The 25,666-nt window shown below is 35.3% G+C and overlaps 1 long non-coding RNA gene across 1 annotated transcript; it reads left to right on the top strand.

Annotated features, from left to right (window-relative positions):
* The first annotated feature begins 4,775 nt into the window (after window positions 1–4,775).
* LOC147584710 (uncharacterized) lies at window positions 4,776–11,611 on the top strand. The gene is made up of 2 exons (XR_015255867.1): window positions 4,776–4,913; window positions 10,532–11,611. It is a non-coding gene; the product is annotated as an uncharacterized LOC147584710 (long non-coding RNA).
* Window positions 11,612–25,666: the final 14,055 nt, after the last annotated feature.

The raw sequence follows: 25,666 nt of genomic DNA, 5'->3' as shown, positions 1-25,666 counted from the left end.
TCTCCAAATCCTAAAATTAATCACACTTGCATGTCCCTTTTACTATATCAGGTAATCTATTCACAGGTTTCAGGGACCCAGATGATGACATCATTGAGGGAGTCATTTCAGCATACCTTACTGCCTTTCTTGAAACAGATTTGTAAGTAACCAGAGGTTCCTAGAAATGATTATTTTGTGCCCCCCAATATGACATATTTTCTTTGGGCTTCTTTGTTGATTTATTCTCTTTTTTCAAATATAGTATGATCATCATACAAATTTCACGAAAAACAGAAGAACATAATATATAAAAAGTTTTCTGACTCCTGTTTCTCAGCAATCACCAATATTAAGAGTTTGGTGTGGATTATTCCATTCCTGTGTACATGCACACACAGAGAAAGGAAGAAAAATGCATGCAGATTCTATGTATTCTATGTATATACAACTTCAGTTGACTGATACAGGATCAGATATTATTCTACATCTTGCTTTTTCTCAACTAATAATATGCATGGAGTGTATTTCCATGTCAGCACTTGTATATATACTTCTTATTACAGTTTGGAAGGAGATTACTTTGAAATATCATGTTTATTTTGGGATAACTGATATATTTGTATTATTGATTCTTCTATTCCAGGAATATGGTACCTTTTATTAAGACTTTAAAATTAATACTTCTTTACTATTTGTTATTTTGTTCAGTTGCACCTTTCTCTAATTTCTGAAGTTCATTCCTAAGTACCCAGTAGGAGTTTTTTTCTCCTTTAAATTGTGTGTATGTGGTGTGTGTGTGTGTGTGTGTGTGTGTGTGTGTGCGCGCGCTTGAGTTCCTAACTGATTATTGCTGGCATTTGAGAAAGCTATTATTTTGGTATGTTTCCTTGTATCTGACTATTTTACTGAATACTCATTAGGCTTATTAGTTTTTAAGTGGTCCTTTTGCATTTACCAGGAATAGAAATATATTATGTGCAACTAATGACAATTTAGCTTTTTCCTTCTTGGTTCACCAGTGTAAAAGTTTGCCAGATTTCTCTGTCTAATTACTCTCTGGATGCTCCAGCTTCAGGCACTTGTGTATGCAGGTGAAGATGACCAAGGAGCCACGGATCAGCTTCTTCTGATAAACTATCTTGACATCTATTATGGGGAGAAGACAAGGAATGGTAAGTACATGAGGCCAATGTGAGAATAAACTAAAAATCTCATATTTTAATAGGAAGCTACAAGTCTCTGAGCTTTAATTTCAGTATATTGTGCAGATAGAGAAAGGTTCAAAGAGAAGAGTGTGGAAATCGCATGGGATTACTTCAAACTCTGCTTGTGCCACTTTCAATCATGTGTCTTCATGTCTTCATGGCATGTCACTAAATGTTGTTCCTGTTATTTTACTTGTCTCATGGCTAACAAACGTGAAAGTGGTGTATATGGCAGAAACTAGGTGAACAATCCTTTTACTAACAAGGCTTATTTCTATCTGGGAGTGTTACATGCTAAGCAATTGTTTTCTACAGTGTGAAACAATATGCTATTTCTAGTGTTAACGTTAAACACTAAAAACACAGAGAAAGTTGTGTACTAAAAATGAAGGAAACCTAATGACAAGAACCAGGATGTAAATTTTTCAATGTACAAAACAGATATACTGTTTTGAACAGGAGCAAGCATATAATAAACATCACTGTCAAAGTTAAAGCACTCGGTGGAGAGGAGACTACAAGAGGCTGGAAGAATGGCATATAGGTTCTAAGAGTATTCAGATTCCTTTCAAAAACAGGCATAATATTCAGCTTCACTATATTTTTTTCTATTCATCTTTAGCAGTTTCGAAGCATGCTTGTTATAAATATGTGTGCATGTATTTAGATATATTCTTGAGTTCCCTAACTGTGTTATTACCGGGAAAGAGCTGCAAATTCATTGAAATATTCTGGACTCACTATCATAAAAATCAGTTACAAATGTTGCTCTAATGCTTACTTACTTAATCTTCATAAATAATGTATTCATTTTACCCAGCTATTGCTAAATCATTTCAGAACAAATTGCCAGTGTGAAAAGAGTTACACCATTACTATCCTTTCAAAAAATTATCTGGATTCATTTTATCCTTAAAAACACTTTATGAAATATTTTAAATATATAAAAAAGTTTAGAGAATAATTCTGCAGACACCAGTGCAAACATACACATACGTTTCTTAACATTTTGCCAGAGTTGCTTCAGGTTTTTTAAGAAATAAAATACAACAGACTCAATTGAACCCACTTTGTACCCTTTTTCAATCACATTTTCTTGCAAAGTGTAAGAAGTGAAGTTGCAAAGCAAATTTCATCCATGCATTTTAAAATATTTTCAGTAAGTATGTATGCATCCATATGAAATATTGCTTTGCACTTTAAAAAGATACACAAATTGTATCATGCCATTGATTTAGTTTTGTATCCTGTCTTTTAAAGTCAATATTATACTTTTGGTATTTGTCCAGATTAATACCAGTCCATCTAGTTATTCATTTCAACTGCCCTGTAAATGATTCTATTGAATAAATACATTTATGTTCGATATTTGCTGCAATCTTCTGAATTCCGAATATGTCCAATGTTCTGTTATGGATGGCCATTTAACTTATTTCCACTTTCCCCTGGAAGACGCAGTATACAGTTACACGTCCAGGGCTTTCTCTAGAGTGGTGCTTCTCAAGTGTTAATTTGCATGTGGATCCACCTGGGACTCCTGTTAAAATGCACATACTGATTCAATAGATCTGGGATGGAGCCTGAGATGATAAGTTTCTAACAAATGCCTAAGTGATGTCTCTGCTGCTTGTTCATGGAGAACAGAACAGAACACATTGAGTAGCAACACACTAGGATATCCTCTCTCTAAATGTATATCTCCTGTATCCTACATTGTGTGTGTGTGTGTGTGTGTGTGTGTGTGTGTGTGTGTGTGTATTACATTTGGCTACCTTTACTTTAGAGTTTGAAAAATTTACTTTAGAGTTTGAAAAACAAAGTATTCTGGATCCCCTGTCTTTTGCAGCTAGAGGTAGCTAAGTTATGAGATAGTTCTGGCCATTGCAATATAAGCATAAATTAGCAGTGATGACTCAATTGAGTCATCTCTAAACTTTCTCTTGCCTGGGACTGTGGCGATTCTGGAGCTGCAGCAGCCACACATTAAGGAAAGCAGAGTGACAAAATAGGTCTGGTTCCTTGAGGGCATTGTTAGCCTCTGCTCCAGCCCTGGATGTCTGTCCAGATAATTTTTATTTTAATGTCTGAGACAAACCCTTTGCTTGATCAAACCACTGTAATCTGGTTTACAGTTACTTATATGTGAACATCATGCTAAATGATACAGTGCCTCTTAAGCTTTTCTAGATATTGCCAAATTACTTTCAAATGCTGCTGTTATTTTACACTTCCATTAGGAGTATGAGACAATTCCTAATTTTATTTTTCCACATGTTTGATATTTCTTGGCATTGTCAAGTATTTGGAAGTTCTTTCCCATATAATAATAATGAGGATGACATCTAATTGTGTTTTAATTTTCATTTCTGTGGACACTAGTGGTGTTAGGTTTGTTTGTGTTCACTGCTCATTCAGATTTCCTTCTGTGTGAATTGTTCCTAACAACAAGCAATTTTTTTATATATGCTTATAAGTATTTCTTTCATATTACAGCTTTTCTTGTCACTTTGTTTTTGATATCTCTATCTAGATGAAGAGTAAATTAATTGTGGTCACATTTATAATTATTTTCCTGTGCATTTTGTGCTCTTTGTTTCTTCTTTAAGATACCTTTCCCTATCCTGTGGTCATATCTTCTCTTTAAAAACTTTTGAATGGGGGCGCCTGGCTGGCTCAGTCGGTTGAGCGTCCGACTTCAGCTCAGGTCATGATCTCGCGGTTCGTGAGTTCGAGCCCCGCGTCAGGCTCAGGGCTGATGGCTCAGAGTCTGGAGCCTGCTTCTGATTCTGTGTCTCCCTCTCTCTCCCTGCCCCTCCCCCATTCATGCTCTGTCTCTCTCTGTCTCAAAAATAAATAAATATTAAAAAAAAAAAACTTTTGAATGAATAAGTTAATTTCTAAGTGAAGTAAGTCAGACAAAGACTAATACTGTATTATATTGCTTGTGTATGAAATCTGAAAAAGTTATATTTTCTTTTAAAATTTGAACATTTTGCTTTTCTGACTTAAATTTCAGTCTGCTTGGAGTGGGGATTTTTGTCATATGATGGGAGGGAAGAATCCAAATTTATATATTCCATGTGAACGACCAATCATCCTAGTTCTACTATGTAGAAAGTTTATTCTTTACTGCTTTGTAAAGTCAAATCTGTCATTTCCCATGTTGCCAAAAATGCCATTCTATTTTGTCAATCTATACTGATGATACACTGCCTTGATACGTGGTAGAGTGAGTCTTCCCAAATTTGTTCTTCAAAATCTTCAAAAATCTTCATTATTCTTGCCCTTTTGTTTCTCAAGTAGTTCTTTTGGAGTAATGTTTAGAGGGGCCAATCCTACTCCCACTCATTGTTCCTAGACCCAAGCATTCAAGCTTCTGAGGACCTATCACCATATGTAAGCTGGTGGTTCAAAGAAAATACTGGGAAATTGCAACTCAGATTCATAAGATATATTAATCTGAGCTATTTCATAGTGGTGACTTTAATGTCCATTCCATTATTCTATTAGTCAAGTTACGTCTTTGTGACATAACATATTGTGGAAGCAGTGGGTTCTATGACTAGGAGCTCATTGTTCAACCTCTTGTGCCATGAAATTGACATCTTGGTATAAGGCAATGCAGTGCAGGATCCCATGCCAATAAGTCAGAGTTTCTCTTAGTCCTAAGATGATAATGTTCTCAGAGGCCCTGCAGCAGACAAGGAAGACAAACTTCTATCTGAGGTAGGTGTCAATTCCAGTAAGAATGAATTGCTGCACATTCCAGGGTAGAAAGACTCCAATATATTCAACCTGGCACCAGAAGTCTCTTTGAGGAATGGTGCTAAGATAAAGGGCTCAGAGTTGTTTTCTTCTGCTGGCAGGTTTATAGGTGGTGATAATGAACATATGTCCTTGAACTCGTATATAGTTTATAACCCTGCTACCATGTGCAATCTCTTCTTGGACCCACTGTGCAAGCATAGGAGGTTATGAAGAGAGAGACTGGTAGACAGAGATTAGAAATATCCTGTCCAACTCATTGTCACTTTCCCTTGACTCTAATTTTCCCAACTTTGTCCTTCAATTATCTTGAGCAAAATGGTAGGCCATCCATGCCTTCCTGGGAGTTAGCGTACATTGGTACTGAAGGCCATTTCCCCCCAAAATGTCCAGTGTGCACAGTGTACCGTTCTTCCCACTGGGCGAATATTTCTTCCTGCTCACTGTCTTCAGGGCCAGCCCTGAAAAGGGATTGTGGCTTGGAAGTAGTCAATTTTCCTCTTACCTGTAAATTACAGCTGAATTAGTATCCACCTTTGTCAGTGACCCTTAGGGATCCCTCTAGGAGACTATAGGTGTAAAATTGAAGGAGAGGTAGCAGCGAGACAGAGGTAGAGAACATGAGAGTTTGGGCTTCCTATTTATGTGCCTTACTTATGTCCTCTGGAACTTCAAGGACTCTATCCTAAGTATATCATTTCCACCAAGTGATGAATTGCTTCTGTACGCACCTGACATTATGAGTCTCTGTGTGTGATAATAAACATTCATTGATGTCACATGGTCAGGCACCTAACCTCAGCTGGTGCCCAATAGATTACAAAGTCTGCTTCTTAAATAGTGTTTTGCTTCCGGCTGCAGATGACATGACTTTGCATTACCAGGGATGTCTTTGGAAATATAAATTCTTGAGCTCCAACTCAGACCAACTAATCAGAAATTTTGAGGATGATATTAATGAACAATCAAGTTTAAGAACCACTGACTTACAAGGATATCCTTGCAAGGATATCACTGGCAGACCAATGATTACTGAAACCCTTCACTGATATGGCAACTTCCAAATTTTTGAAGGCTTAATCTCTCATCTCTTGGCATATCTGCATCCTTCCAAAGCATTCAAAATACTTGTCTCAACCTTCAGGTCCAATTAGCATAGTGGACCACAACTCTAGGCATTCTGGAATTTATCCTGAGTTTTTGTTTACAATATTCATATTTTTTTCAAATATTCCCAATGGGCTTTTTTACAGTTGTCTGATATTATCTCATTTCTGCACTGTTTTTGCAGAAATAAATTATTGAATCTTATTCTCTCATTTAGCTCTTGAATGATACTAAATATGAGAAGGTAAAAGTTTTTACATATTATCATATTATTTTTATTTAATGTAGTGTAAATTCATTTAATTTGCTAGCTTTTCATTTTTCGTGTTTGTTAACATTTTGATTTTCCAGGTTCATCTTGTGTGGTATGTATGTGACAGTGATTACAGCAGTAATTCTTTCCCTATCTTTATCTCTTTAGAATAAGCCATCTTGAATACTGTATTTAAATGCCTCCAATTAACCTATAAGGCCCATAATCCTGAGCCCATTCTTAATTTAAAAAAATTTTTTAAAGTGTTTTAATTTTATTTTTGAGAGAGAGAGAGAGAAAGAGAGACAGAATGCAAGCAGGGGAGGGACAGAGAGAGAGGGAGACAGAATCTGAAGCATGCTCCAGGCTCTGAGCTGTCACTGAGCCCATTCTTAAAATGTCAGCTTGGAGCTCCTATCCTATAATGACACTGGGGATATAGTAAATTCGAATGCCATTCCAGACGTGGACTGTTTTAGTTTCTGGTCTTAAGTTGGGTTTTTGTCCATCTACTTGTCAGATTCATCATTTCTGATAAAGCAAACTTGTAGGCCCTATTTGGCATTAACTTATTTTAGCTCCTTTCACTATCACTAGACATCCTCCTCAGCTCTGGTTTTAAGAGGTGAGCCTATCTCTGCATCTCCCTTCCCCCCATCTTATATGGTTCAGTTTCCATTTTTATTACTTAGACTGAAATTTAGGCTTTCCCAGCTTACACTGATATCCCAAACCCAAGAAGTATGTGACTTTACTTCTACTCATTGCTTTACATTTATATTCTGTATCTGATACTTGGGAAAGCTTATTTTGTTGGGCTTTTAAAAATCTCTCTTCATGGATTTTTCTACTGTTGCTACACATTTTGGTGTAGGAGGTAGGGTATCAGAGAAATCAAAGTTTAAAAGTGTCAATGTACAGCTTCATCTTACCCAGAAATACCATATTTTATTTTTCACTTTTTTGATGTCTAAAAATAACCTTTTAAGCAAGGCAGAAAACATTTTAAAGATGAAGAAACCACACACTGATACTAGCTGATGCACCTAGAATACCTAACCATTAAACAACATTAATAATAGTTAGGCTATCCTAGATGATAGAACTCCTGGAGTCCTCTCCTTCCTCTGAAACTGCTTTATGCAGGGGAAATTATTTTAGCTAGATAACATCCTGAACATTGGCCGGGGAGTAGCTGGGAATTACATTAATATGTATTGGTTTTGAATGAAATTGTGTTTTCTTCAGTATTTCCTTATTATCCAGCAGATCAAGTCCAAATATCTGCTCTTTTTCATTATTTTCCATGAGCTATCTGCTCCTTCCTAACCAAATATATGTCAAATTATCCTGTGACATTTCATTGAGCAGTACAACTCCTTTCTCTTGAAGACAAAGCATGCTCCTTGATACTGGAATGGGTTTGCTCATTCTGGCCTGCCTTTCCATGGCATTCTCTAATACCTTTTCTCACTTATCCATGTCCTCCACACCCTTCATGAGACAATAAACTCCAATCTTCGGCACTAAGCCTTCCAACTTTTTGGAAATTTCACACTAGTTTGGTGTATTCCGTTTATGTTACATATCATTTTTCTCTATTAAGGTTTTATTTTTACTATTTTAACTCTGTATGTGTTGGCACCCTATTTGAAATTTAAACTTCTTACGAAGAAAAAAAAATGTGTCTTATACTTTCTTGAATATCCCACAGTGCATGGTCAAATGCAAAACATTTTGTTGACTGGCTGATTTGATGAGAGCTCTAGGTATATAATAATCACATGCACATTATTCTTTTTCACTCTTGGTAGCTTCATCCCACCCTACCCTTTTTGTTTATTTGTTCAGAGATATCCATGTAGTTTCTGTCGGAAATAATTGGAAAGAAGGACTAAATTTGTTTCCTCTTTATTTGAGGTAAATGTTCATTTTCCCTCCATATATCCTCATTTTGATTTGTCAGAAATAATGATATTTGGTTACACAAACTTCTAAGTTTCAAGCATTTTATGTATCAATTGTCAGTCAGTAGTCAAGCATTCACTGACCCCTTGCTTCAAAACTTAAACTACCCCCAGACATTTTACACCTCTCTTATACTGAGAATATAGCCATAAAGTTAACACTGATGTTGAAATTATATGATTAACTTATATTTATAAGAATAATCCACTAAGTGAAAATAAGATTCTCCGTATCATTTCTGCACATTTTCTATGCATTCTTCTACTTTATATAAAAAAAGATACATAGGGAATATATATATCAATATATATATCAGTGGTCAATGTACAGCATGTAGCTTGGAAGATTCCAAGAAAATGGCAAGAATAATATGTAGGCCAAAGTTCGAAGTACCTTACGTTCTTAACCAAGTGAATCGACTGGTATATTTTCTACATGACTTGTGTTCCTCCAAATTTCTAAGAATTGCATGACAAAGGAAATGCAGTGAATTACAGGCAACTTACGTAATGGTGTTCCAGTTTTAGCAGTGTAAGCAAGCAATGGCAAAATGTTATCTTCCTCATTATGCCAACTTAATGTATTAGCTTGTAGCATATGGCATGTGAGCCTCGTGATAGGAGAACAAGCTTGGGTTTTTATTCTGTCTACCAATAGGTGCCAGCATTCATTCAGTTCCCTCCAGGCATTGTAATTGTTCACATAACAGCAGGATGCGCATCTACACTCATGGCAATGGCTGAGAAATTGAGTTCATCTCACATTTTTCTTTCAAGCTTTTATTACACCATGTATTTCAGAGTAGTGACTTGATTTTTATGCAATTTAATCCTCTTGCTGTGAGCATCATCTTTGAGAACTTATGATCTTTCAGTTCATTCTTCATTCAATAATGTGTTTATGTGCTCTGTATACAGCATTATTTTGATACCAACCATTCTGTAAAATGTTCCAAAATGAATCAATTCATATAAACTGGGCCAAATAAATCAGTCCTCAGAAATATACCATCAATTCCATTACACAAGTGAAGGGTAGAAGCACTGTATTGCAGTGAAAAGTAGAACAACTGTAGACACTAAAATACACATTACTACTAATACATCAACCCTCTTATTTTGGTGTATACCACTTCTAGCTAGCTCTTTTTAGGATAGTAATTACCATAATATAAGTTCTGATAGTGATTTGGGCTATAAAAGGAAATATGGAATGTCTTGAATATGGCAATTTCTTTTTTTTTTTTTTTTAATTTTTTTTCAACGTTTTTTATTTATTTTTGGGACAGAGAGAGACAGAGCATGAACGGGGGAGAGGCAGAGAGAGAGGGAGACACAGAATGGGAAACAGACTCCAGGCTCTGAGCCATCAGCCCAGAGCTCGACGCGGGGCTCGAACTCACGGACCGCGAGATCGTGACCTGGCTGAAGTCGGCCGCTTAACCGACTGCGCCACCCAGGCGCCCCTGAATATGGCAATTTCAGGTAAGGCATCATAGAAGAGATCTCAGACCACCACAGTACAGTATTATTATATTAGGATATCTAAAAGATCAGAGTGGGATGCCTGGTGGCTCAGTCAGTTAAGCATCCAACACTTGATATCGGCTGAGGTCACGATCTCACTGTTGTGAGGTCGAGCCTCGTGTTGGGCTCCACACTGAGTGGAGCCTGCTTGGGATTCTCTCTATTCCTCTCTTTCTGCCTCTGTCCCACTCGTGAATGTACTCCCTCTCTTAAAGTAAATAAATAAACTTTAGGAGTGCCTGGGTGGGTCAGTGGTTGAGCATCTGACTTCGGCTCAAGTCATGATCTCAAGGTTTGTGAGTTCGAGACCCACACCCAGCTGTCTTGCTGTCGGCACACAGCCCACTTCAGATCCTCTTTCCCCGTCTTTCTCTGCCCCTCCCCTGCTTGCCCTCTCTCTCAAACATAGATAAACATTTAAAAAAATAAATAAACTTTAAAAATAAATAAATATAAGATCAGAGAGCTAGAAAGAAAAGAGTATTTTCCATATGTGGAATTTAAGAAATAAAAGAAACAAACCAAGAAACAGACTCAACTATAGAGACCAAATTGATGGGTGGGGGGAGAAGTGGGGGGGTGGGGTAAATAGATGATGGGGATTAAGAAGTGCACTTGTGATGAGCACAGGGTATTGTATGGAAGTGTCAAATCACTACATTGTATACCTGAAACTAAGATTACACTGTATGTTAACTAACTGGAATTTATTATTATTATTTTAGCTAATTGGAATTTAAATAAAAACTTCAAAAAAAAAGAAAGGAGTATTTTCTAGGAATGAAGAAGAACTCATGAAATCAATAATCGTATTTTAAATCCTCAAAAGAGAGCACCAATCAAATTACTACAGCCATGCTATGTATCAACACACACTTTTGATGAATTCACTGCATGGTAATCGGGTTTTTTATTGCAAGCAGCAAAAATCATCTCTGACTCTCTCATGCAGTAAATAATGCATTTTGGAAGAATGTTAGGTCTTGGAAACCACCAGGAGATTGGAGAACTTGATCAGAAGATGAGCTAAAGCCAGGGGACACCAGGTTGTGGGAACCAGAGATAGGCCCACACGCCAAGAACATCACAGAGAACCTACATCTCTGACGTATCTGCCCTCACTCTCCCATCACTGCCTCTTTTCCTGCAACATTCAATGTTCCCACCACCACTGCCAGACACAGAGGCTGGGAAAACAAATTGCAATCTATACTTTTCCAGGGGCCTCTTGTTCTAGATTCAAAGTCTCAAGAAAGAGATTATGAGTCAATAAACTGAGATCGCTTGCTCACCCCTCACTATCCAAGGCTGCTGAGAGTGGGATCTTGCTCCTTCAGAACCTGACTCCTGTAAGAAGCACATACTCTTCAAATAGTACTAAGATACCTGCACATTTACAAACTTCAAGTAGACTAACCTTTTCAACCTCTCTCTGTTCATTGATTAATCACTTAGTTATATTTCCTACAGTTTCTAACAACTTCATTTTATAATCATTTTTTAACATGCAATGACATTGAGTTATGTAGTGTACATATTATTTTCTATACTTTACAGACAAAGGTAATAATATCCAAAATATTTAACCTACTTGAATAGTTAAAAATTTGACCAAGATTGAGCATTCTTTCTACTACATGTAAATCATTAGTATATTTCTGTTTTCTTTTCTGACCTGCTTCACTTAAGTCATGTTGTTGGACAAAATGCTATAATTATCTTACTAATAAAGTTTGTGTATGTCAATTTTTTATGTGTAACTAACCACTCATAGAAAGAATGAAAAAATACACAATGCGACTTGAGGACATATGTTTACTCAGTGTGAATTATTTCCCAAAATATGTGGTCAGCATTCAAAATTGCTAATGAAAACTGTCTTCACTGAGATTACAATTTAGCTGATTCCCAACAGTTTATTTCTTTTTTCATGTTTTTTACCCATTTTAGAATGAATTCTAGAGCAAAATAGATTAGCCAACTTTAGTCTTCATTTTCTAAAATACTTTTTGAGGATGATTTTAAATATTACATATACAAAGACTTACACCAACTACAAATTGATCATCTTTATTTTCTTTAAGCTAGGATTTCTATAGTTTTCCACTTTATAATCAGTGACTCAAGCCCTTGACTTATGTGGAATTAGTTTAGAAGTAAAGAAAAACTCCTTGAGAACTCTCTCAAATAGCAGTATGCCACCTATAGTACATCATTTCCATTTATAAAACTGATTATACTCTAAGTGCTGGATAATGGGCAAGGACAAAGAACTTTCAAAGTGCTTCTGCTACATGAGCATGTTTTCAGTGTTTTGTTACCAATATCCTTAGGTCTGAACTGCTTGGAATTCTTTTGCATCCATTTTCACATCTCTGTACTATAACAAAATAGTTACCAGGGCATCTTTCCTTGGCAAAGACATCATAGGTCAGCTAAACTGTCATATAAAACATCTACTAACGTAGAGAAACTAGTATATAAGGAATATGCAGTGTTCAAGCACAGTTGAAATGCTTCACATTCAAAATGATTTTTATCATCCAGATATTTGTTTAAAAAAACCTGTCTTTTGTAATTATATGAAAGTTAGTGAAAGATTGCTTTACCTTGGTCACTTTCAAGGATACCTTAAGGCTAACATGATTTTTGTGGATATAACATCCATCTCTTGGGAAAATATTAAATTACTTGTGTCAAGAACATTCTTAAATTTATTTTGAGACACTATGTTACCTTGCACATTGCTAGGAGTGTAAATGATGGCCAATGAGCTTGGTATGTTCATTAGGTGAAAATGAGCTTTTCTTTCAATATTGATTAAAGTGCTATCCTATTATGTAATTGAAACTTCCTTAAATGAGAAAATTTATATGATATATTCAGAATCTTATCAAGCACCTATTAAGCCTTCATATTATTCAAAATGAAACAAGTATATCATAAGTTGCTCATGTTTTTATATCCTACATTGTTCTCAAAGCCGATAGAGAAGCAAATAGGACACATTTTATTAAATTCTCATCCCAAATTGTCCTCCCAGCACAGTAGGAACAAAAAAAGAAATAATGTTTATAGTACAATATAAGTAAAAGAAGAAAATATAGGTACAATCTAATTATGATGTCTAAAGACATCAGAAACAGTATCGCCATAACCATTGTTTTCACAATGGTAAATAAAATAATGTTTGTTTTAGTTAGGTTTCAAATAACATCCTCTTTTCCAAATTCCTTATGGTCCTTCACATTAGATATATCATTTTCCATCCTTCTGGAAAAGGTAAGCCATTGTATTGCTATTCTCCAAGAAACATTATACTTAGAGCAACATTTCACAGCCTATATACATTTTTTTTTTTTGATATGAAGTGGCTCTCATGCATTATCTACTTGCTGAAGGAGATGAGGCAGGCTGGTAAGTATCACCCATAGAAGTCAGAGTATATTGAAAGAATAAAAGACAGAATACCTAGGTTCTGTTTCTGCACATGCCATAAGAGCTGGGAAGAAACAAAATTTTGAATTTCAGTTTTCCACCAAACATAACATGCAGCCCATCTTTGCTTTAAGGTACCTAAATATTATCACCAGTCTTCTATTTGAACATGTAGATTAATAGGAAAATTACTACCTCATAAGATACTCCATTCAGTTTCTTTTTTATGAAGTTACTTTTAATGAGTGTCATTGCCCTGGGCACTAGGTCCTTTATACATTCAAAGGAAATGTAATATATTCCTTCAAACCTGACTCCACTTCATACAAAATCTTCTTTTTTCTGGGTAAGTATAGTCGCACTTCTACAGGTTGAATTTCCTATAATGCTTTCTAGACCCTCTATAACATCTAGCAAAGTGTTTTGCAAATTATCAACGTGCTGATGTGTGATAAACTGAATTAAACTGATTGCTCTCTTCAACATATAATAATTGCCAATGTTCTTTGTAACAAAGATGTCCAGAATTAAACACTAGGTATGTAAAACAATGTGGAATATTGCTTCACTTGATCTAAAAGCCATAGTTCTTTTAATTGGTTAGTATTCATTGTATTAGAATTTGAGACATCAAATGATATTATGCTCATATAGACATGAAAATATTTCCAGATATTTTTTGTTAGATTTTGCCTTACCATTCTGTACTTCCCCCGAATTTGTTTTAATTACAATTGAAATCTGCGTTATTATTAATTTTGTCTTGATTATTTATACCCATCATTTCAGTATGTCAGAGTGTACTTATATTAAAAATTTTCAACTTACCTGTATACTCTTTAGTTTGGCTTTGTACAAAGGACCATTATTGAATGAAGAGTAAATATATAAAAATACCTAGTAGTTCTTATTGAAGTTGCACAGTGTACAGGCATGAACTCAGAAATTCTTGCTAGCATTCATGTTGGGAATCTCAGTTCTTAATTCAGGTAAGTTGAAGATAAATTTCTGTGCCTCAGAAATTTCCTGAAATACAAGGATGCACTATAAATCCTTGTGCCACATTCACATCCTAAAACATCTAACTGCTACTTACCCAGAAACATTCGTGTTGCCCAATGCATCAGTGTCGCAATCTATTGTCGGAGAGCAACCACCGCTGAGGTGACACCTATGTGTCATCACCCTCTCTCTTAATACATGTAACTTGAATCTTCTCTTAAAATCCAGTTCTATGTGGATGTCTATCCTCCTGGTCATGTCTGTCTGGCCCAGATGACACCATACCCTGTCAAGCACCAGTTCTGGATTTTTAAAAAATCATCATTATAAAGAAAATATTTAAAGATGCTTCCTTTAAGGGTATTATTATGTTAAGATTTCTGTACTGATAAGAATCTTTGAATGGGAAATTTACCTCATGCTATTTAGGACTCTAGTTTGTTGAAGTCTGGGTTAGAACTGTTTAGGTTTTGGGGTTTTGAATTGATTTGGGTGTGCAGTACAGAATACCCAATTTCTAGGGAATCATATGCCGGAAGAGATACAATTCTGCCTTTATTCATTCTTTAGTGTTTTTCATGGCCCTGGAAATGCTGTGTCGATTTTTATATGATTATTATAGCAAACATCTGGAATACCAGATGTGAGCAGACACATTAAGGGGCATTTAATCTATACATTTAAGAATGAGTCAAGTTAATCAGAAAACTCATTTCATTTCTGAAAATGAGTTAGATAAGCCAAATCAATAGTAAAAGTCTATACAATCTGGGAGACAAAAGATTTAAAAAGAGACCATATGGCACTTAAGACAAGAAGTTGTATGTGACTATTTGTGTGTGTGTGTGAGTGTCCATACAGAAATACAAACTTCTTTGCAAGTCATATATGCCCCTGAGAAGAGAAGGCTACATAGTAAAAAAAAAAAAAAAAGATGTGTGTATATATATATGTATATATATATATTCTTGCTTATATTATCTCCCTCCACTAATTGTATGATAACTGGATTTAGGAAGACGGATCAGATATAAATATTTTAGTAAATATGTCTGAAGAAGTATGCCATATATTTCATATATTATCAGTTTCATAGAGACTTTAGCTCCATAGCTTATCTTCTGATTACTGAAACCTATTAATAAAATTAAGTATATAGCATATATGATAGAGAAATTCATGTATTATGCAAACCTTTGATTGTCCTTCAGCAAATTCTGCTAACAGAGATTTAATTCAAGAAGGGGCATTTCATTTGAGCATATTTAATGCTTAGATCATCAAGCAACTATGACTGCTAAAAGTATTAAACAACTCTGTTTTTAGAAGAAAAAGTATTACACGTGCCATCTTAAAATATTGGGAGACAGCTAAGTTGGCATGTGAGGAAACCAAGATTCAGGGATGTAGAATTCCATAATTCAACTCTGCTCATTATGAAAACAAAGATGAGACTTTGCTTCATGTCAACCAGCCTATTAAAAAAAATTACCCCACTTTTTCTTGCAGTATTTTATAAGGATTTATTTTAACTTGGGAGTTAGCCAAAATACAGATTTCTGTGTTCCACAGACCTAAGATATACAAATTTTGGTTCTTAGGACTCAGAAATCTGTATTTATAATAAGAACTTTAGAAAAATTTTTTTAAATTTTTTTTTCAACGTTTATTTATTTTTGGGACAGAGAGAGACAGAGCATGAACGGGGGAGGGGCAGAGAGAGAGGGAGACATAGAATCCGAAACAGGCTCCAGGCTCCGAGCCATCAGCCCAGAACCTGACGCGGGGCTCGAACTCACGGACCGCGAGATCGTGACCTGGCTGAAGTCGGACGCTTAACCGACTGCACCACCCAGGCGCCCTGAAAATTATAAAGTTATTAACTATACTGTCTCTGGTTTTCATATAAATGTATAATAGGCAAATTAATATAAATGCATAAAATCATTTGTATAATACATATTTTTATGCATCTTATGTTGCTTATATTCTAGTGTGGACGCTTCATTCTGTGTTTTCAATAGGCATCAATTGAGAGCCTACTATGTTTCATCCCTGTTCTAAGACTGGTAATACAAAGATGAAGACTTTTCCCTAAAGGTATTTTGAATCTAATAAAAAAGGCACATAATTTAACAAATACTGATATTGAAGTTTGGCAAATGGAAAAATAAACATAGCATAGTGGTAGCTGAATGAATATTGTAAATTTGAGGTTTTAGAGAAAAAAAGAAGGGCTATGTCTCTTCCACCTCTCAGATGGATAAAAGAGCTATTTTCTAGAAGTAATGCTTGAGCTGAAGCTTGAAAGAAAAATAAGAGGAACAAATTGGGTTAGGTGTTCTATTCAGAGGGAACAGCATGAACAAATGTAGAGAGGCATAATGTACTTCAGAAGTGGAAAGTGTAATTGGGAAATAATTGGAAAGGAAGGTGCAGGGAGGTTTGTACCTGATCAATGAAGTACCTTTAAATCATGTTGAAATATGTGGATATTAGCTTGTAGGCAATGGAGCCATTGCAGGATTTTAAGAAGACTAATATGATCAGACTTGTGTTTTAGAAAAAAAATCAATTAAGTGACAGTATGATGAAATTGGAGGCAGAGACCATTTAATACTTCAGAAAACAAAAAGCGGGGGATTGAAGGATTGCAGTAATCATGGTGGTGAAAAGAGAAATCTTTTCACGATTTTACAATTCTATAATACAATGAACTTAGTTGTTATATAAAAGCAGCCCCAATGAATTTGAAAAAACACATAGGTCTTCAGAATGAAAATAAGTTATCATGCATGAAAGATATAGGTAATCTAAGAACTTGATAGAAAACACACTGATTTGACTATACCAGAAGCCCATAGAAATGTACAGCTATAGTAAAGCTTAGAATCATCTTGTCCAAACCAAAGGAGAGCTAGTTGTACTTGTGGACCACAGGATTCGTGACTAGGGACCATAGTATGTTCACTGAAAAGCTTTGAGCCTAATATTGAGGGGTTCTGTCCTGTTGCAGGGATACAAATAGCGATTCGTATACATTAAAAAGGATTTCCTATAACTGAAAAAGAGTGAAGTTTGAGTTGGTAATAGTGTTTGACCTTACAAAAAACATAACAGTAAAGCCAGAATTTTTACATTTTATTTTCTGTATTTGTCTCTTCAAAGGATTATGGGAAGACAGTTCATTTTCACATTGATAGTAGTTTTTACAGAATTCTTGCAGAGATTAAAAAATAAGTGATTTGAGCTTAACTCATTATAAGAATGTTCATGTTTTATACAACAATAATTTATTTCAGGAATCTCTGCTTTAGATTATGTTCATCATATGCAAACATTGACATACATGCTACTATCTATTCACATATGTAAACATATACACATATAGGTATATATGCATACATTTATATATGTCTATACATATGAAATATGCAGATATTTACATACACATATTGAGTGTAAAATCCATAGTTCATATTTTCTTTGTACCACAAGTACTATCTAGTGTGTTGGGCAAAAGTAAATCAAATAAACAACTACATATATACATATGTATATGTATATATACATATATTCAAACAACTCTACATATATATGTATAAATAAATAAATAAATAAATATATATATATATATTCAAATCTACCCCTTGTTTTCTTCTAATTCTGGAAAAAAAGCAAAAAAGAATAAATACAATTTTATTACTTAATGAGTAGTTAAACACACATGTATGTATTTTACCTGGCAGCTATAAGTGTTACACATTTTATTATCAGAAAAATGGTTATATTTTCATTATAATGTTCTTTAAATATAATTTTGGCAAATACATGCATATTTACCCTGTACAATGGCATTTAAAGTATAATTTTGACTTAAAATTAAAGGTATAGTCACAAATAACTGGTATAAAATAGTGTTAAATTGGGGCGCCTGGGTGGCTCAGTCAGTCGGGCGACCGACTTTGGCTCAGGTCATGATCTCGCAGTCTGTGAGTTCGAGCCCCGCATCGGGCTTTGTGCTGACAGCTCAGAGCCTGGAGCCTGTTTCAGATTCTGTGTCTCTCTCTGACCCTCCCCCGTTCATGCTCTCTCTGTCTCAAAAATAAATAAACATTAAAAAAATTTTTTTTTTAAATAAAAAATAAAAAATAAAAAAATAAAATAGTGTTAAATGTAAAATCTATTCTCACCAAAACCAATCTAGTTTTCCTCTCTATTTTAAAATCTGGAGATAAAAGAGTAGATCAGAATGAAAATACTATGTAGTTTATATTATTTATGATGATGTTGAGAATGTCATTTTCACAGACATGAAGATTTACATATTTTCTGTGGTTTTAAGAAAGTCTGTAATAATGGTGTATTGAATTCTACAAGTTAGAAAATTGTCAGTAACATGAAGGCTTGAGCCCCAAATTATCTAATGTAGTGATATCCAATATTAACATACATATAAACATTGGCATATGGAGTTCTTTTAAAAAACAGTCATCAATGGAACCCACAGAAAGTCTAACATATGTATTTAGATACCACAAAATTCAGCAGTTTTATGAAATATTAATGTAGTTTTGCAAGTCATTTTAAAATTCAGTGATTAATAATTGATTAGTCTATAAAACAGATGTATTGTACAACATCAACACTATATCAAATTTACTTGAAAAATTAAATTTGACCTAACCTCCCACTTTTTTTTAAACAATTTTTTTTTTTTTAACGTTTATTTATTTTTTTTGGACAGAGAGAGACAGAGCTTGAACGGGGGAGGGGCAGAGAGAGAGGGAGACACAGAATCGGAAACAGGCTCCAGGCTCTGAGCCATCAGCCCAGAGCCTGACGCGGGGCTCGAACTCACGGACCGTGAGATCGTGACCTGGCTGAAGTCGGCCGCTTAACCGACTGCGCCACCCAGGCGCCCCCCACTTTTTTTAATAAAAAGGGAAGAACAATTAAAGTACTCCTTTTTTTATCCACAGCATTCTGAAACCTAAGTGCTCTCTACTTATTCTCCTGTTCCTTAGTAAAACCTAAAGCAGCATCGAGACATCTTAGAGAAAAATCAATATTACAAGAATATACTCCAAATTTAAAGAAAATATGTGATAAACTCTAAACAATAAATCATCTTTAACTAGTAAACATACAATGAGGCAAATAAAATACATGGGAGAGGGAATCAGCAAGCTTTCCAGCTTGCCAGTTGCTTCAAAGGTAGTTCTATGGTCACTCGAATCAATATCCAAAAAGTTATCTTCAAATCCACAGCCAACATTAATTTTATGTTTTTTCCTCCCTAGAATTCAGACAAACCTAAAAGCATTAATAGTACTAATTTTTTTTTCTTTTTTTAGAGAGAGAGAGCGAGAGCACAGGAGAGGGGTAGAAGGAGAGAGAGAGAATCCCAATCAAGCTCCACACTCAGCATGAAGCCCAACGCGGGGCTCGTTCCCGAAACCATGGGATCATGACCTGAGCAGAAATCAAGAGTTGGATGCTCTGAGCCACCCAGGCGCCCCTTAATTTTTTTTAATTTTTTAATTTAAATTTTTTAATTTTATTTTTTTTCTTTGTTTTTTTTCTATAATGTATTTATTTTTTATAATTTACATCCAAGTTAGTTAGCACATGGTACAACAATGATTTCAGGAGTAGATTCCTTAAGCCCCTTACCCATTTAGCCCATCCTCCCTTCCACAGCCCCTCCAGCAACCCTCTGTTTGTTCTCTATATTTAAGAGTCTCTTATGTTTTGTCCCCTCCCTGTTTTCATATTATTTTTGCCTCCCTTCCCTTATGTTCATCTGTTTTGTATCGTTAAGTCCTCATATGAATGAAGTCATATGATATTTGTCTTTGTCTGACTGACTAATTTCACTTAGCATAATACCCTCTAGTTCCAACCATGTAGTTGCAAATGGCAAGATTTCTTTCTTTTTGATTGCTGAGTAATCCTCCATTGTATATATATACCACACCTTCTTTATCCATTCATCCATCAATGTGCAATTGGACTCTTTCCATACTTTGGCTATTGTTGATAGTGTTGCTAGAAACATTGGGGTGCATGCATCCCTTAGAAATGGCATACCTGTCTCCCTTGGATAAATACCTAGTAGTGCAATTGCTGAGTCTTATGATATTTCCATTTTTAATTTTTTTGAGGAGGCTCTATACTATTTTCCAGAGTGGCTGAACCAATTTGCATTCCCACCAGTTGTGCGAAAGAGATCCTCTTTCTCTGCATCTTCACTAATATCTGTTGCCTGAGTTGTTAATATTAGCCATTCTGACAGGTGTGAAGTGGTATCTCAATGTGGTTTTGATTTGTATTTCCTGGATGATGAGTGACAAGCATTTTTTCATGTGTCTATCTGAATGTCTTCTTTGGAGAAGTGTCTATTACTGTCTTGTCCATTTCTTCCCTGGATTATTTGTTTTTTTGGGTGTTGAGTTTGGTAAATTCTCTATAGATTTTGCTCACTCTTCGCAAATGACATGATACTCTATATGGAAAACCCGAAAGATTCCACCACAAAACTGCTAGGACTGATCCATGAATTCAGCAAAGTCACAGGATATAAAATCAATGCACAGAAATTGGTTGCATTCCTATACACCAATAATGAAGCAACAGAAAGAGAAATCAAGGAATCAATCCCATTTACAACTGCACCAAAAACCATAAAATACCTAGGAATAAATCTAACCAAAGAGGTGAAAAATCTATACACTGAAAACTATAGAAAACTTATGAAAGAGATTGAAGATGACACAAAAAAAGGAAAAGTATTCCATGCTCCTGGATAGGAAGAACAAATATTGTTAAAATGTCAATACTACCCAAAGCAATCTACACATATAACACAATACCTATCAAAATAACACCAGCATTCTTCACAGAGCTAGAACAAACAATCTTAAAATTTGTATGGAACCAGAAAAGATGCCAAATAGCCAAAGCAGTCTTGAAAAAGAAAACTAAAGTGGGAGGCATCACAACTCCGGACTTCAAGATGTATTACAAAGCTGTAATCATCAAGACAGTATGGTACTGGCACAAAAACAGACACTCAGATCAATGGAACAGACTAGAGAACCCAGAAATGGACCCATCAGTGTATGTCCAACTAATCTTTGACAAAGCAGGAAAGAATACCCACTGGACTAAAGACAGTCTCTTCAGCAAATGCTGCTGGGAAAACTGGACAGCAACATGCAGAAAAATGAACGTGGACCACTTTCTTACACCATACACAAAAATAAACTCAAAATGGATGAAAGACCTAAATGTAAGACAGGAACCCATCCAAATCCTCGAGGAGAAAGCAGGCAAAAACCTCTTTGATCTTGCCCTCAGCAACTTCTTACTCAACACTCCTCTTAATTTTTAATTTCATAAGGATGAAGAAGGAAATGCATCTTGAGAGAATTAAGGCTCAAAAGTCAAGGACAATTAGTCTAAAAAACCTCATAAGTTTTTGCAATAAAGATTAGGTTAAATATGGAAGATGTGCCAAAACATTTTATGACACTGGCAGAGGGAATATACCTGCTTTATTAGCCAAACCAAACCAAATCAAATCTCTTTCCTTTTTTTTTCCCCCCTCTCTCTCCCTACCCCATCTGTCCCTGTCTCTGCCTCTGTCTCTGTGTCTCATATGTGTGTGTATGGTGGGGGAGGGGACATCAGTTATCTACCATTCCTTTACCACTTTTACATGTTCAGGTTGACTTTTACCCCATTTTTTATTATGAAATAGTTGTAAATAAAAAGTGTTAGATAAATGTGTAAATTATAAAGTAAAAAAGTAAATAATTAGGGGCGCCTGGGTGGCTCAGTCGGTTGAGCGTCCGACTTCGGCTCAGGTCATGATCTCGTGGTCCATGAGTTCGAGCCCCGCGTCGGGCTCTGTCCTGACAGCTCAGAGTCTGGAGTCTGATTTGGATTCTGTGTCTCTTTCTCTCTCTGACCCTCACCCGTTCATGCTCTGTCTCTCTCTGTCTCAAAAATAAATAAACGTTAAAAAAAATTTAAAAAAAAAGTAAATAATTAAAGATCTATGAACTCACTCTCCATTCAAAGAAGGGGAACATTTCCAATGTTTTTGTAGGTTTTTACCATTCTATCTTTTTGCTTTTATTTCAGAAAAAGAGAAAACACACACACAAATTTCCAAATTTGTTTTATCATGCTCTTTGTTTTTGTAATATATTTATTATTTATGTATGTACCATATTTTAAAACATTTGCAGTTTTTGCTTTGCCTTACAGTATGTTTTCATATATACATTTTTATTTTTACAATTTTGATGTCCATTGGTATAATACAATGTTTCCAGTTGTATGACATTAAAAACTACACTTCTATGGTGTTCTTTTTCACGTTTCTTGGGACAAAGGTACAAGGTTTAATTGTTTACGTGAGGTCATTAAAGTATTTTCTCGACCGATTATAATGGTTTTGACTCACAAGCAGTATATGAGAGTGAACAGAAGTGTGCAGTCATTTCATATTCTTACAGATTTGAATTCTTGCTAAATTAATGGTACAGAATATTATTTCATTGTAGTGTCAATTATGAATTTTGTGTTATCTAAGGCTGAGCATATTTTCACATATTTATTGACCGTTTGGGTTATGATATATTTGTTTATAACTCTTACCCATTTCTCCATCAGGTTGTATTTTTCTTATTAGTTTTTGGTATCTTTTTCCTGTCAACTCATTCTTGTTGATTAGATATGAAGCAAATATATTCTCCCAATGTGTGGGTTATTATCATGGTGCCCACACTTACTTTTTTTTTTTAACTTTTTAATGTTTATTTATTTTTGAGAGAGAAAGAGAGACAGAGCTTGAGTGGGGTAGGGCAGAGAAAGAGGGAGACACAGAATCTGAAGCAGGCTCCACGCTCTGAACTGTCAGCACAGAGTGGGACGCGGGGCTAAAACTCATGCCCTGAGATCATGACCTGAGCCAAAGTCCAACACTTAACCGACTGAGCCACCCAGATGCCCCACACTTACTTTTAAAATAAGTCCCCAAAGGGGTGCCTGACTGGCTCAGTTGATAGAGCATGAAACTCTTGATCTTGTGGTCATGATTCAAGCCCCACATTGGGTAGAGAGCCTACTTAGAAAAGTAAATAAAATAAAATGTAAAAAAACAGTATATAATAAACCATGATGACAGAGACCACAAATGACTAAATGAAAGTTCTTGTTCTTAAAATTCCTGAGGACTTTGACAGTTCAAAGCAGCACAAGTCAGTAGATTATTGAACAATTTAACTGGAGTGAATATGAAAGACATTGTCCTCACTTTGTGCTGGTCACTTGAGCACCATAGATTATGGGGATGGACACAAAGATCTAAACTTCAGTTTAAAATATCGATTCCTGATATGCAGCAGAAGGGGGAAAACTTGAATTATTTATAGTATATTACACTATATTATATTAATATTGTATAAATTATTATAGTCAAAAAGAGTATGAGAAAGAGAAAAAGGAGACATTTCAAGACTAAAACTATCTACTGATTTCTAGAACTGTCAGGAAAATTTAATTATAACAAGGCTATATTTCATGCAAAATGGATGAATGTTTCAATTAGAATATTTATCTATCAGTTATGCTGATCCTGTTATTGTCCCGAGAGTATTAGAGCAGGAAAAATGATTGCAAATTATAATTACAAAATTCAGATAAATTCAACGGAAGGGTTTCACAACCCTTGGTGACAAATACATATGAAATATTTAGGTTTCTCTGGATTATGGTAACAGCTTTGTCAATTTTAGCTGCTTGTACTAGTTTCGAAATCCCACAATCAAAATGAAGTGATATTCAGTGTGCTTTAGAGAGACTCACATATCAATGTTGGAAGACAATTCTCCATGACATTTCTGCACATGTATCAGCTTTTGTCCCGAACTCAACTCAAAGGATGTTTTGTATAGCAAACAACCTTGGAAAATTCAAATAGTGTTTCCCTTCAATGTTGTAGACAGGTTTTTTTGACGACCAGTTTAAAAGAGAATGTCTCCCTTCAGGAAAAGTGTGGACAAGTTTGCTAGTGGCTCCTTTTAAAAGATTGGGGGTTCCTAAGCTCAGAGTTCTTTAGCTGTGACACTAAAAAAATGATATAACATCCACCTAAACCCAACTCTGCTTCAATTCAACTCGGTGGAATCTAGGGTGGGGGATGGGGGAGGGGGCTGGGGCGAGGGGAACTGATACACTGTCTCCTGTGTAGTGTGGAATAAAATAATAATGTCCTTTGTTTCAGACGCAGGAGTCTCACATCTTCTGACAGCATCTATGAAAGTGTGATAGACTAATACTATGTTAGTTTGCAAAAAGGGTAATACCTCAGACCTCGCACAGTCCTTGAAATATATAAAAAAATGCTTCTTTCACTATCATTTCTTGCACACTTTTGTAGCTACCACTACTACTCATTCTAACTGAACTTCCTAATGTTTCCCCCAATGACAGAATGGCTTAGGAATTCTTGCAGAACTAGAGAAAAATTTATCCCAAGTGTGAATGTTTCTCAGTTATCTTATACCAGTTTCTTTCAAATTTGCTGTGGTAGTGACTCTTCAAAACCAGAGAGTAGAATTTTCTGAGATGGCTGCCATGGTGAAGAGAATTGCAACCTGGCTCTGACCACTTAGCATTAACTGAAACCAAGAAAGTTACTATTAACATCTTGTACACAGGATGTTGAATCGACTATAAAAATTTTAAGTGGGCCAACATAAATCCTAAAATACATCGAGTTTAACTGCGGGAAATGCGAGATTTCTAGTTCATATTCCTGTGTACCTTAAACAAGAAATAAGGAGATTCCAAGGAAACCTTTTTGCTTTTTACTTTTGCTTTGGTAAGAGGCACATAAAAAATTCTTGAATATTATAAATAATCCAAGCTACATAATGTACAATAAAAAAGGTTTAATTATGGATATGAATTATATTTTCTATTTAGTTTCTCAACGTGACTGCATGCTCATGCAGGATGTTGTGAAAGGGATTTCCTATAGATGGCACATGCAACTCTAAGACTCAATGATTTCACAACTTTTAGAAATTTTAAATATGCCCACAAGAATTTCTAATTATATATTTTTCCTAACAATCTAATTGCAAGTTTATAGTTTACACATCACTACATTAATCCTATTCATGGAATCATCTTGTATTTAATGTGCCACAAGGGTCTCCAGTTTCATCCCTTACATAAGCTAAAAATAAAGCAGGTTTTAAGGTATACTGGGACATTTCAGGTATTATATACATTTGGGTTTATAAAAATTCCTAAACACTCGTGTGTTCAGAAAGCTTAACTCATGCAAATAAAGCCTATAACCCAGAAATGCATATATATTTACCCAATCTTTGTGTCCT

Source organism: Puma concolor, chromosome A1 (assembly GCF_028749965.1).
Source record: "Puma concolor isolate L17-30 chromosome A1, mPumCon1.1.hap2, whole genome shotgun sequence".
NCBI classification, from domain to species: domain Eukaryota; kingdom Metazoa; phylum Chordata; class Mammalia; order Carnivora; family Felidae; genus Puma; species Puma concolor.
The sequence above is the reverse complement of the archived record's forward strand: the minus strand, read 5'-3'. Positions and strand labels throughout refer to the sequence as shown.